The sequence below is a fragment of the Thermobia domestica genome, chromosome 11, assembly GCF_964235325.1.
Source record: "Thermobia domestica chromosome 11, izTheDome1.hap1.1, whole genome shotgun sequence".
Classification (NCBI taxonomy): domain Eukaryota; kingdom Metazoa; phylum Arthropoda; class Insecta; order Zygentoma; family Lepismatidae; genus Thermobia; species Thermobia domestica.
This window is the reverse complement of record NC_137464.1, coordinates 21,332,695-21,347,232: the sequence shown is the minus strand read 5'-3', so window position 1 is coordinate 21,347,232 and position 14,538 is coordinate 21,332,695. Positions and strand designations below refer to the sequence as shown.

General features: G+C 37.5%; 1 protein-coding gene across 4 annotated transcripts in view; it reads left to right on the top strand.

The window, feature by feature from the left end:
* The window catches only part of LOC145663968 (uncharacterized), a 129,980-nt gene that overhangs the window by 61,739 nt on the left and 53,703 nt on the right, over nt 1–14,538 (top strand). The gene's annotated exons all lie outside the window — the stretch shown is intronic.

Here is a 14,538-nt window from a genome sequence, read left to right as displayed (position 1 = left end):
ATCCCGTTTCTTTGTTCTAAAAGTTTTGGAAGTTTCCCGCCTGATATCTGCGAAATTTTGTGTAGTTATTTCATTCGGATTTTGTAGCCACCGTAATTTTGCCTGTTTTCTCTTCTCTACTAGTTTAATGCATTCTTGGTCGAACCATGGTTTGTTCCTACGTATTTCCGCGTGTCCTAATTTTTCTATTGCTGAACTTTTAATGCTATCTCTAATTTCAATCCAAGTATCCTCAACACTAGTGCACTCCGAGTCTTGTAAAACCGAGAATCTATTCGAAACTTCAATCTTGTATTCCTCTCTTACCTGGCTCTCTTCTAATTTCTTTAAATTAAATCTCTTCGTTTTCGGACATTGAGTATTACATTTATTCAACGATAATCTCTCCCGTATTATCGCTGCTACCAGGTAGTGATCAGTGTCACAATCAGCCCCTCTAAACGACCGGACGTCAATTATGCTAGATTGTCTTCTTCTATCTACTAAAACGTGATCAATTTGATTATGTGTTTTTCCGTCTGGTGATGTCCAAGTGTATTTATGAACGTCGCGATGTGGGAATTTTGTACTCTTCACGATTAGGTTTTTGGATGTTGCAAAGTTCACGAGTCTAACACCGTTGTCATTACTTTCCTTATGCAAACTTTCGTTCCCTATAATCGGTTTGAAAATATCCTCTCGTCCTATCTTCGCATTAAAATCCCCTAATAGAATCTTCATATGGTATCGCGGGAGTTGGTCAAATATCCGTTCCACTTCTTCGTAAAAACTATCTTTTATATCGTCACCCTTATCTTCAGTTGGAGCATGTACATTTAAAACAACAATATCGCACCACCGTCCCTTAAGAGTAATAAAAGAAAGTCTGTCAGTAACAAATTCAACCCGTTTAATTGCTGGTAATATTCGTTTGTGAACGAAAAACCCTGTTCCTAACTGGTGATTTTTATTTCCTTCCCCGTAAAAGAACGTAAAATTTCCGGAATTCTCAGATCCATTTCCTTCCCACCTAACTTCCTGAACTCCTACTAAGTCCATCCTGTATTTCTCTAACTCACTCGTTACAGATTTTAACGCGCCTGCCCTATAAAGACTTCTAATATTCCATGTTCCAAATCTCATGTCCATTTTCTTATATATACACTATACATCCAGAAACTGTTCCTTAAAAATAATAATAATACTCACTACAAAGTATGTCTCAGAAGTGCTCAGAAATTGCTGCGTTAAACATATTAATTCGCTTCATAGATTATATACCTTAGAATGTTTTGTCTATTGATTATTTATTACACTTTTGACCTATTATAGTTTCATCCTTCATCACAATGCCCCAATTTCTTTCTGACAAGCAATACGGCAAAAATTGGTAATGGTATTCAGTGAGATTTGTCTAGAGTAATATTACTTTGTCAAACTTCAACTCAAAAAATAGTGAACTGATTGCCGTTAAAACAATAAAACATCATAAACAGATAAATTTACAAAATAAAGGAAGTTAGTTCTTGTTTAGTGATTCCTAAATTAGAAGTATGTCTTCAGAGTAATATATCTGTAGATGTCAACGTGCATGGCAGCCAAATTCTGTTGAAAATTTGCTACAAAGATGAAATTGAAATGAATGGGCTTATTGAAATAAACATATATAGCTATTTTCAGTACTCGAGCATATTATTAGAATTCAAATTGTAAATATTGAGTGATGGGAGGAAAATTGTTGGAATATTCTATAATCATCAAATATTTTAATACTAAAGATATAGCAGCTTAAATCTTTCTTAAGCAGCGTTTATGTTATCTATAATTGTCATGTAGGTTTTGCAGACATAATTTATTGATAAAAAAAAAAAAAATACTTAGTTATAAATTTATTTTATTTTGTATGTAGTGCGTAGATTGATAAATTACTTATACACCTTCGAAGTTGATCCGTATAAGCACTGTGATAAGAATCTTTCATTTTTGTATAATGTTAAGTGTCCCTGGAAGCTTGTAGCTGGTTTTCAGCACACATCTTACACGTGTTCCTTGCGTTACTGGTTGGATGTGTAAGCTGTAGTCAATATCTGAAGATTGTTATGCATTATGTTGATGGAGGCTGCAGTAGTGTAGTCGTTGGGGTCATTAAAAGATATCATTTTTGTTCTGTAAATAAGGTCTTTACTGAAACCTCATAAGAAAAAATAATTACAAGAAGTTATTTCTGATGAACGAATTGGCTATTTCGTTGGATTTCTACGTTCAGTCCACCAACCGGGGAAACGCTTGTCCAAATTTCACGAACCTCTTCACACTAACGAGGGGAAACCCTGTCATGCTGCAATGTGACGTCTGGAATCTCCCAATATTATGTAATGAACAACAGTTGTAACATGTATAGTTGTATGGAGCCCTTGCTTCAATCCCAGCGCGCGCCAAGTGGCTTTGTGATGGACAATCACCATGGGCATGGTTTTTCTCTGGATTCTCTCGTTTCGTCCCACTATTTCGTTCATTATTATTATCATCATCATCCTTAGCCTTGGAACATAATCGTGGAACGTTTCACTAAAAAAGTGTACATGTTCATTTCACCTACCATGATTGATATAGCAGGGGAAATGGAAAGAATTACGCAATCTTCCATTGTTCCATAATATGCATTAGTATCTTTTGCTCCTCTTTCTCAGAGCAGCAGCTTTATTTGTTGACTTGGCCAGAATCCTGGAGAGTTAATTTTACTGGAACGTATCCGTGAGAGTAAATTGGAGATGATGTCAGTGCAATCAGGCATTTCTTCGGTAAGCGCTACACGACATTGTTTGTAGTTCTAATTTTTGTGTGGCACCGTTTGAGTTCGGAGATATAAGTTCACATGTGACTAAATGGATTTATTATATTATACAGGGACTTTTATAATACGTTAAAGCACGATCTACAAGCTTTCTTCCAAAAAACAATCTATCACTCCTTTTCCCCTTAAGACAGCTCTAGTAGCTTTGAACTTTATAACCCATTGATTGATGATTCTTCATAGAGAGAGTGTCCTCTTGTATTTTGCCTGGACTTGCGTTAGTGATTATGACTTTGCAAACCGTAATCCTGTAAGCATCTTTTTTTCCTGTAGAGTCGGTCATTTTCGCTGATCTCGTCCATCCTGGGCTATGTGACGTCTTACGCCTACTACGATAGATAAGATTTACGAGAATTGTTGAAAATTGCGTAAAAGTTTCGGGAATCTATCACAAATAGAGGCTTACTAACCAACTTCAAACTTGTATCTATCTTGTGCACGGTACATTAAAACTTTTGTTTTAAATTTTAATATTTTTCATTGCTTTTCAGTCCAAGCTCTCGGGCTCAATCAGCCCCTAACTCAAATAAAGAGCGCAAAGTTCTGTGATCACGAATCCTATGAAGTAGTTGATTTGTTTAGAGTTTAGCGCCTCTTTCAGCACCCAGACAGTATGAGACGTGGACCTATAGGTTGCACTGGAATTCAAACTACATTAGCGCATTCAAATTTTTTTTGAAGGCGTCCCACCGAGAATCGAATCCTGGATCTTGTGCACTAAAGGTACACATGCTAACCTCTAGGCCAGCGGGAAGGGCGTGTCCTATGAGTGGATAGCGAGCCAAAGCCCGAATGCGAGCCCTCACCGAGGATAGCGAGAACTGAGCTAGCTTGAGTCTCATTGAGGTTAGTGAGCTTGAGCCCCATTAATTATAGTGAACTTGAGCGTGATTGTAAAATTGCCTCCCTTCGATATATGGCGATCACTGAATTATTACCAACCCGCCGAATAGTAGTTTCGATCTTGTTTCCACTTAAGTTTCGTGATTAACAGCGGCGTGCACTCTGTTAATGTATAGCTAGGCAGACAGTCAGTATTTAGAGTTGCCGTGCGATTGATAAACGCCAGAATCGATTTAATCGTGTTTGATTCCCAAAACATCCGTGCCTCGATCTTCATACGATTGCACTAGTAAAATGATCGAGAGCAACTTGTAGTGAAAACGTACGAAGATCGTTAAGGACAAGTGGTGAATCGTCAACACAACTGCAAAGGACGGCGCAAGGTTGATTGTAAGTGTTACCGTCGTATTAAACGACTGGAACGGATTCACATGCGTAACACGATCGATCAGCTGTCGACACAGTACAACTGCTTTGACTGGAAAAACTTATCTCCTATGAAATGTACCGTACACTCGCTGCATGAGCTGTTTCAGCACTCGCTTCCTACCCAGGTTCAGCAACGCCAGTGATCTAAATGGTGCAACAAACAAGCAATTTGGACAGTAGAAGACTGGAAGATGGTCAGCTGATCTGATGATTCACTGTTTTTACTCTACTCTATTCAAGGATGTTTTTCGGAAAACACATTTATCCGTCAGTTTGAAAACTTGCAAAGGAAACTAGGCGGAACAACTACCATGATATAAGTCATGAAATTTATCTGTGTTATTCTTGGGTACATTATCCTGACTATATTTGAAGATTTTTCTTGCTTTTACGATAGCGAGTAGGATTACTAATGATGCGTTGTTCAATATTTCGCCAGAATCTGTATCAGAAAGGACATAATTTTTCTTCTGACATACTTATTGATATGAGGGAAGTTTCATATTTTCGTCAGGAAGTTCGGTTGATATCTTCAGGAAAAGTAGGTACGGAAAATACGTGTCAAAACAAATAAGGAAGCTTAAACTGAATAATCCTACATTAGAAACATAAATAATGTCTAGCTTATTAAACATTCTACACCAAGGTTTATATATTTTGTAACTCAGGTTATCTGTGAATCCTAATTCTGTTTTTCTGACTTATTCCACTGTTTTTGTAATTTTTCCCCCTTCCTTAGTACCTATTTTCATGAATAGCCCAAGGACACTTCTTGGCGAAAATTAAAAGAAAAGTTTGTATGAACAAATCAGAGAATATTATAGAGATACGTTAAAATTTGATTTCCATTTTTTACTGGTTTTAAGCATTGTTGTGTTTCAGTGACGAACGTGCTTGAGGATGTAAGAGTGTACAAATAATACTAAACCTATAAACACACATTAAACAAATAAAGATTTTAAGTACAAATGAGATGTTATTGTATAATTTAACATAGTTTACAATAAAAGCAATTGATACGGAGGAATAGCAGTATAGTGAGATTTGCATATTCAGGCGTCAATTTGATTTTGTGATGGGGATAACTGGTGTTTTCTAAAGTGGAGAAAAACACTTCCAAACCAGATTAATTGGCAAATGAGATCACTTGTGCTATATCAACAACATCAGGTATCATACATACTGTAGTATCCTGTCTGTCAATAGATGAATCTGCTGAATCGAGTCATGTAAAATATCTGTAAGAAGGGTATTCTGTGTGGCTTACCATAGTGACAAAACTTACTTAAAATGTGCGGATATTGGGCATCATTTGGTAGTAGAGTGCACTGGTGTTGGGTGGTGCGCGTTGTGGACACCGATCTGCTGTAATATAAGATGAGTTCTTCATGGACATGGTTAAAGCTGAATCGCAAAAAGCGTATCGGCTCCTGAAAGTCTTGGGTAAGGAAAAAAGTGAACATCGATGCTCTCGTCCTGAAGAATAAACGGGAATATTTTATATATCGGACCACCACATATAATGAAAAGTGATGTATGGTACAACCCCGTGTTGTTATGGGACCACACGGACTCACTGGTAATTTTCCTACGATGAGAAAGATTTTGGTTCAACCTAGGCCTTAAGGATGTGATAGACAACATTGTGTGCATAGGTTTTCACTAGAAAATCTTGTTTCAATCAATTCTTACATAATCATTCGGTTGTATATCATTCCTCTTTTAGTTACATGCTATAATCGCAGAATATTAAACTAAAGATTTCGTGTTTCAGTGTCTTTCTTTCTTTGACTGCTAGTAGTATATTGTGTATCAATGAAACTCGTTTGCAGACAATATCTGCAAAAGTACTAGTGATATTAACCTTTATAGACATTGTAAAAGCATCCTTGGTGAGTGTGTCACAGCATTTGTGTTTCAGAAGAAGTCATCATACGCGTTCAGACACATACCCCATTGTGTGATTAATTTACGAATCGTCCATGTAAAATTTGGAAAGTTGGCGCTCGAACCACTGACAGACTGCGGTCTTCACCTCGTCACCAAAAGGAAATTTTTAATTTTTCAAGATCTTTTTTTAGAGGACAAAAGATGTAAAAGTCTAAAGGATGCACACCTTTGCTCACTTGCGCTCGCTGGCAACAACACGAGCTTGACCAAAACGAGCAGTCACTTGATCCTCTTCGGTCTTCCCCAAGGTAGTCTTGATCAGTCGGACATTGTTGTTTTCGATACTCATGTATCGCGATACATGTCCTTTATCAGTCGTTGATATCCGTCAGCGTTGAGAAACTGAGTGACACATAGTGATACTATTTGGATGGGTTCTGGATGCGGAACGAAATCGTTCAACGGTTATTCCTGTGACAACGAGGACATGCAAGTTTATTTCTTCTGTAGATGAACAAGGGCATATGCCATGATATACAACTACAACTACACAATCTTTTCATCAAATATTGTAGTTTGTCAGCGAACCAATTCCAGTTGGTCACCCCTCGTATCTTCAGGTAGTGCTCTATATGCCTCACGACGCTGGCTCGAGGACGAAATCATGAGTCCACATCTTTTAGTGTTCGTTTGGATGGGGTACTAATGTTCTAGTTCAGAAACGAAGTTATCTGGTACGTGAATTTAAAGATTAGCATGGTAATTGAATTATATATACTTCTCTTCTTGTACACCTCAACCATAGGTTGGTAGGCAACATGGAAATTTTAAAATTTTTCTCTCGCTTGGGAGAGCTTGTTTTATACTTTGATAAGGTCTCTTCTTCGTAACTGCATCTAGATATTCTGTCTTTGGTCTTCCTCTTCGTAGTTTTCCTTCTGCCTTTCCCTCTATCAGCACGGTGATCCAGTCGGAATGTCGAATAAGATGGCCAAGCTGTTTCTTCTTTGTCATATAATCTTCATGATCTGTCGTCCTTCATTAGCTTACATCGAGAATTTAATCAGGTCTGTGGTACCAAAGGCGAGGTTGCTAACTATTTGGTCATGAAGAGACATCAAATTTCAGTATTTTGTCGAACCTGGGTTCATGCTAATCGAAGATAAGCGTTTGTAGAGCATGTAAAACGTCAAGTATGAATAGGCTTTCACTCATTGTAATGCAGTGTTCGTGATGAGTATTAGAACGACATGGCTATCTTTCTGAGCCGAATAAATCAAAATACAAAAGCAAAGTGTTCATGGTAACATCATGTTAACTTTTAACTGTTCAGTCTCAATTTCCGATAGTACAGAACGGCTATTAAGTTGTTTCACATGATTGGTTGTGATCTTCTGTGTAGTTATATAAATTCTGAAATTCGAATTAATGTATGAAATTTGAAGAGTGGAAAATGAACGACCAGAACGAGAATCGAATTCTGGTCTTTGGCTTACCGTACTGATGCGCCAAGCTACGTTACCTAGTCCACTTGCTGACCAACCACTCGATTCCCGGCCAGGTTGCTCATTTTTGATTCTTGGAATCTTAGCGTGAGGAAAAATCAGTTTCCTAGTCCATTTATAAAATATGAAAGTATTTTAAAGATTTTATGTTGAAATTACACTGATTACCAAGTTTTGATGTACTTCTTATCGTGTTTGGAAATTGAGATTTACTGCATGCACCAGCGACGGCAATCGTACTTTCTTCGAAGTGTCAATACAATAAGGGTATTATACTAATTAATTGTGCTGATTAAGGTAGTACAGTCGCCGGCAAAAGTGTACATGTTTTATCGATAACTTGGGGGGCAAATATCAATTTGAGTTGTTTTCTACAACGTAGACAGTATACAGTTCATAGTGTGGTGTATCGAAAATCGTGCTGAAGTAGCCAGTCCGCTCCAAAGTTTTTGAGAAAAGAATATGTAAGGGGAAGGGAATTATGTACTTGTTCTGCCGGCTGTACTGAAGTTATTAAAATAGACGAGTACATAATGTGTCTTAGTATTTGTTTTAAGTACGTATTATGAAATTAAGAAATATGTTAACACAATTTGTAAGCATAGTTGTATGATTTATATGTAACTTCATTCATCTTGTTCGACTATGACCATTTGTACACTAAAACCTCATTGAGGTGAGAAAGGGATTCTCCTTTTTCTTAACGTATACTATTTCTTTAACCGTTTTACTAAATAATAATGGGAGTCAAATACCATATTGAAGGGTAAGGGGAAAAAAACAAGGAATGTCCATGTATGTGCTTTTTCGTGTGCTTTGCCCTATCTGTTAGACTCTTGGTTCTATTTGACTGTATATGCCATGGATGCGTAGATGTAGAAATGTGCATATAAAATGGGCAAAAGATTTAACTAACCCTATTCTTCTTACGCGGTTTGCAATATTAAAACGCCGTTTTCTCGAAAATGCAGTTTTGTGACATTCCTTCTTTTTTTCTCTTACCCTTCATATATATTTAACTTATGGACTTATGGACATATATATATATATATATTATGGACTTCTGGGCTTTCGGCCTTCTCAAACGGAACAAATAAGCGTCGTCCAACCACACTTGGTGGCCTTTGGAAAGTGTGCATGGAGGAGTGGGCGAAATTGGATCAGGCAGTGGTGCTCAATAGAGGTCTCCTTCAGTGGAAACTACGATATCGTGCAATCGTTCACCAACGGGGCTCTCTCATCGAAGATGATCGCTGGTGGAAACGGGGTTTTACGCCCCTAGAGCGAGGGTCTGTACTTCACTACCATAAGGCTGAAACAGCCTTCTGTATAATACTTGCATAACCATGACAGCATTAGAAATATACTATACATTTTTCTAGCGGTACATAGTATTGGTTATTTTAGTTGTTTTTTTTTTTTTTAATACAATTTCTCTAGCGGTAAACGCTTACATTAACAGTGTGCATTAACAATCTCGCAAATGATTTGGGCGTTTGGCTGTTTGAAGTTGGTCTTTTCTACGCCGAGGCTGTGCAAGACGTGAACTTACATTTTAAGATGGAATCCAAACTGCTGTGATGTTTAAATTCCAAGGCCCTTTTCCTGGGAGTCGAATCCGGAACTCCGTGCACCAAAGCAACGCGCCACTAGACCAGCAGAGAGGGCGATATCGGAAATGAAATAAGAGGTGTTCATACACGTTACAGAGCAACTGGTGTATCCCCGTTTATCTTTAGTGGTCCATTTTTTGAAGGAACTGATACTAGAAAACTTAGGCTTCACTCGAGTACTTCCAACGTAGTATCTTGCCTTTGATTCAGAAATACTATGCTAACTTTCATAAACTTTCGTTTACATGTAGACTTCATTATGAGTATTTTTCTTCCTTTTTCTTCTGTTCTTTCTGGAACATACTTGTTCCGAAGATTACTAGCCTGATTACAAATATAACTTAGAAATTTCGGATTACATAACTGATTTTCTTGCTCTCAGTTCAAGAATTAATGTTAGATTTATATAGTCTTCCCCAACTTCGTCAGGTTAGTCTCTTCCTTAAAATTGATTTCCTTAAGGAAAACTGCACAGGATCAGCCCAGCCTCCTAATAAACATTTTGAGTATGTTTTTCTTACACATGACATTTGGATAGAATCGGAAGGTACTGTTCGAACAGATTTATAAGCAATAGTACTTATAAATGAAAACAATGGCGTCACCAGCACACAAATTTTGGGAGGACTGGGGTATATGGAATATCCCCAGTAAAGCTGGGGTCCTCCCCGAAAAATTTAAAAAGAAAAAATAGTCTTTGTATATTGCATTTTAAAACATTTTTTGATTTAAGAAACAAAAACTTAATAAAATCTTTTGTGATTTATTTCTACCTTTGATAGTCTAGGTTTTTGGAAAATGTAGTAGTTTGTTTATTCAGACAATAAAATTCAACCTTGTTTTACAATTTAGTTAAACTTAAATGATACCAAGAGTATGTCAAAAACAAAATTATGAAAAGTAGTGTGAAGTGAATACTCAGAAACAATAAAGGTTTTGAAAATAGGTTTTAGGCCTAGAAACCAGAGTTTGAAAAAACCCGGGTATTTTTGAAAAAACCCAACCCACCTGGGCCCATGTGGGTATTTTCGGGTTTTATTGGTTTTTTCGGGTTTAATTGGTTTTTTTCGAAATATTTCAATCTCTTTGTGGTAAAAATGTTAAAATATGATTTACATTTTATGAGTGTCATCGTCACAACTTGCAACAACTTTCTATTCACTGCTGTTTTGAAAAAATTGCCGCCATTTTGAAATTTTATATTGGATCGCCGAAAAATTCTATACAGCAAATTTAGAAGGTCTTGTGCTTCTACCCTCAAAATATCAACTTAAAAAGTCCGAAAACTGCACCTTGTAGCATGAATACCAGCTATTTTGAAAAATGGCCGCCATTTTGAAATTTTATGCCGCCAAAATATATACAGCTAATTTAGTCTCTCGTGCTTCTACTTTAAAAATTTCAACTTGAAAGACCTAAAATTGTGCTTTGTAGCGTGAATAGCAGCGGCGCAAATTTGTCTTCAACATTGGGGGGACGGGTAAGACGGTATCGTATATACAGATGGTGATCAGAAAAATGGAAACACCTGTAGTTGGCAACACGTCAGATGTATGGGTTGGCAGTGGTGTCGTAGCCCTCGCAGCGCCGGACCGCTGGTGGTTGTGTGTTAGGTCGGTCTCCATACTACGTCAGGCGCATTGGAACAGCAGTGTCCAGTGGCTGCAGCAGACGGAGGTAGTGTAAAATGGGAGACCTCTCAGATTTTCAAAGAGGGCAAATTGTTGGTGCGCGGTTATGTGGAGTGAGTGTGACGGCAGTGGTTACTGTTAGGTGTGTCGCGTGGGACAGTGTCGAAGGTGATGACGGCCTACACAACACACGGGAAAACCACATCGGGGAAGCGGAACAGTGGGCGGAAGAAAATCATGAGTGACAGGTCACGCCGGGTATTAAAGCGCATTGTCACGCAGAACCGTCGTGCCACTGCGGAGCAAGTGACGGAGGAACTCAATCAGCACCTCACCCTGTGTCGACAATCACAGTCCGTCGCGAATTACATGACATGAACTTACGGGGTCGTGTTGCACGGGCCAAACCGCTCATCAGGGACCATAACGCTTTCGCACGCCGCAAATGGTGCCGCGACCATGCAACTTGGACCGTTGAGGACTGGAAACGTGTGATATGGTCCGATGAGTCATCTTTCACCCTATTCCCAACCACGGGCCGTATTTATGTGTGGAGAACGCCCAAAGAAACTTATGATCTGCAGTGTCTCGGCCCAACTATGAAACATGGCGGCGGTTCGGTAATGCTGTGGGCCGCTATATCATGGTTTTCATTGGGTCCTGAGGTCACACTTAGCGGACAAATCACTGCCAACGATTATGTCGCAATTTTAGGAGACCACGTGCATCCTATGGTCCAGATGTTGTTCCCGGACAATGACGCCATCTTCCAGGATGATAATGCACCCATTCACACAGCTGGCGTTGTTGCAGCGTGGTTTGAGGAACATCGGGATGAAGTTCAATACCTCCCTGGCCCGCCCAATCCCCAGATCTCAACATAATTGGACATCTGTGGTCCGTCTTGGAAACATGACTCCGGCGACGATTCCACTTGCCATTCACCATTCACGACCTCTATGCCTCCATCCCACGTCGCATCAAGGCTGTTCTGAAGGCGAAAGATGGCCCACCACCATATTAATCTGGTAAGTTGCAATTTTGTTCAGGTGTTTCCATTTTTCTGATCACCATCTGTATATATATATATATATATATATATATATATATATATATATATATATATATATATATATATATATATGCGATGTACAAAATATTTATGAAGGAGAAAAACAATGTTAGGGAGGATTACACATGTCGGTCCCGGCGTCCTCCACAGGGGACATAAAATATGATGACATTATTATTGCTTTATAACTTTAAAATCCGACTAGCAACATTGAAAACTGTTTACAAGGGATGATCCAAATATGATCATTGCCTGTAAACAGTTTTCAGTGTTGCCAATCTGATTTTAAAGTTGTAAAGTAATAATAATATCGTCATATTTTATGTCCCCTGTGTGGGACTCCGGGACAATATGGGTAGGGGAGCAGAGTTGTCTTCAACATTGGGAGGCGGTCAGATTTTAGGCTTATTCTGGGATGTATCAATTTCATCTCACTTTCCTTTGTGACAGTTGGACACAAATCATCACATTTCTTCCTAAAAGACACATTTCCAATCGGATTATTGAGGGGGACAGTTCCCAGATTGTAAGAGATATGTCCCCATCATCCCCCCGGAATTTTCGCCAGTGGATATCAGCTTTTTTTTTTAAAAAAAAAAAAACGCCATTTTGTAATTTTACGTTGGTATGCTGCCAAAATCTAAACAGAAAATTTAGTGTGTCTCTGGTTTGTATCCTGAAAATTTAAAAGGCCGAAAGTTGAACACTGTGGTAAAGGCAGACAAACGAACAAATGTAGATCGAGTCATCCTAGGAGCCTCAGTGACGTTCGCCAAATATGAATACCAAATAGCTATATTAATTTAAAACAAAGACATAATTCAGCAAAATGTCTTAAATATTTTTCAACGTAAAATAAATGGTCTTATTGTTGAAGTTCACTTTCGATGCTTTGTGCATTCAATTACGGGAATTACCCGAGCACTTGTTGCAAGACCGTTTTTTTTCGAAAATTAATTTAAAACAATTAACAAAGATAGGCCTATAATTCATACTTTATAAAGTAAATGTTTCAAAATGTCTAAAATGAAATGAAATATCCTCCAGCGTAAAATAAATAGTTTTATTGTTGAAGTATTCACTTTCGATGCTTTGTGAGTTCAATTGCGGGAATTTCCCGAACACTTCTTTCACGACGGGTTTTCCCTGAAAATGCAGCTTGCTTTACTGTACATCGAAACTTCCATTAATACTGAAGTTTGAATGCAGCACTTGAAATAGTAAGCGTTACGTAGTCTTCGGAGCTCCGAGCATTAAGCTCCTTAATTTTGACAAGAATTTTTACGTTATTGCTGATGTTGATTCTACAGAATGCTTATTTGAAGGCTAGCAACAAATGACTGAACTTAACTGTTGTTGTTGGAAAACCAAATTTTACTGAATACTTTTCTTACCATCAAAGGTAAGAAATAATACTAATGGTTTTACTAATGTATTTACATATTTACTGTTAGTACCGGCACCTATGACCTTAAACCCGTCAACGTATGAGGGATAACGTCCCTCGGCGGTGCCGAGTCAGGAAACATACTATTCATGGAAAGTATTTTCTAAAATATACAATCGCTTACTTTACTTCAAATAGGCTATAAGCATAATCCGCACATTAATTTGTTCTATAATTATCTCAAGCTAAGGTGAGGGTTTTATTTATTTATTTATTCATTCATTCATTCATTCATTCAGTGCATTTAGAGCTTTATAAAGGTCTTATGTTGAATATTGTTGTCTATCTTAACATGAAAGCATATAATTCGCCCAAAGAAAGTTTAAAATTTGATAAAAATAACTTTCAATGTGATCACCTTAGTTGTACCAATAATACACTAACAAAAAAGTAAAAAACCCAGGTGGGTTTTTTCGGGCTGGGCCCACTTGGGCAAACCCTGCTAGAAACATACAACTAGTATAAATGAGGCTCAACAATATATAGTTAAAAATTAGTGTATTTATTTATTTTTTTAAATAGCTAAAATAAACCCGCTTTGCTGCTCGCTATCTAAATAAGAACACCATAAAAACCATCACCATATTTGTTACTTAGCAGTTTACTCCACCTTTACCGTCGTAGGACCAAAAACTGACTACGTTTTTCACAATAGGAAACAAACTTTTGAGCTAAGATACTTAAAATATTGGAGGGGACGAAAACAGTTTCACAAATATTAGGGGAAGACGTCCCCGGTGGTTCTGACGCCCGTGAATGAAAACAACAAAAACATGGGCCTCGAAAATTATTGTTCATTAACCTTCGTTCAAGTTAAATAATACGAATATTTTGGAAATAAAAGCGATAATACCAAAAAAGAAAGTCTATGTATCGATTTAAAAAATATGGTAGTGTTGAATGTTGTAAAAAAGTTCATTTTCTTGTGAAGAATCCGTTCCTTAAGAAAGAGTTTCTTTTCTTTTCTTTTTTTTTTCCCTCAAATAGCGACCAAAGTCGTAATTTATAATTCAGAATATATATTTGTCCGCTATACTAATCCACAACGCTGAACCATTTAAAATGAATATTTCAAAATAAGTAACATTTTGGTCGACGTGAGTTCTTAACATGTTACTTCGATTAAAAATGCGTATTAAAAAATATGCTGAAAATAGATTACTCAAGAATATTATATTGATAAATGGATTTCACTCTTTGTGTAACATTAAGTTGGGGGGTGAAACTCGGTTTCTAAACTCACCATTAAAAACAGTTGAACAAATGTCCCAGCGT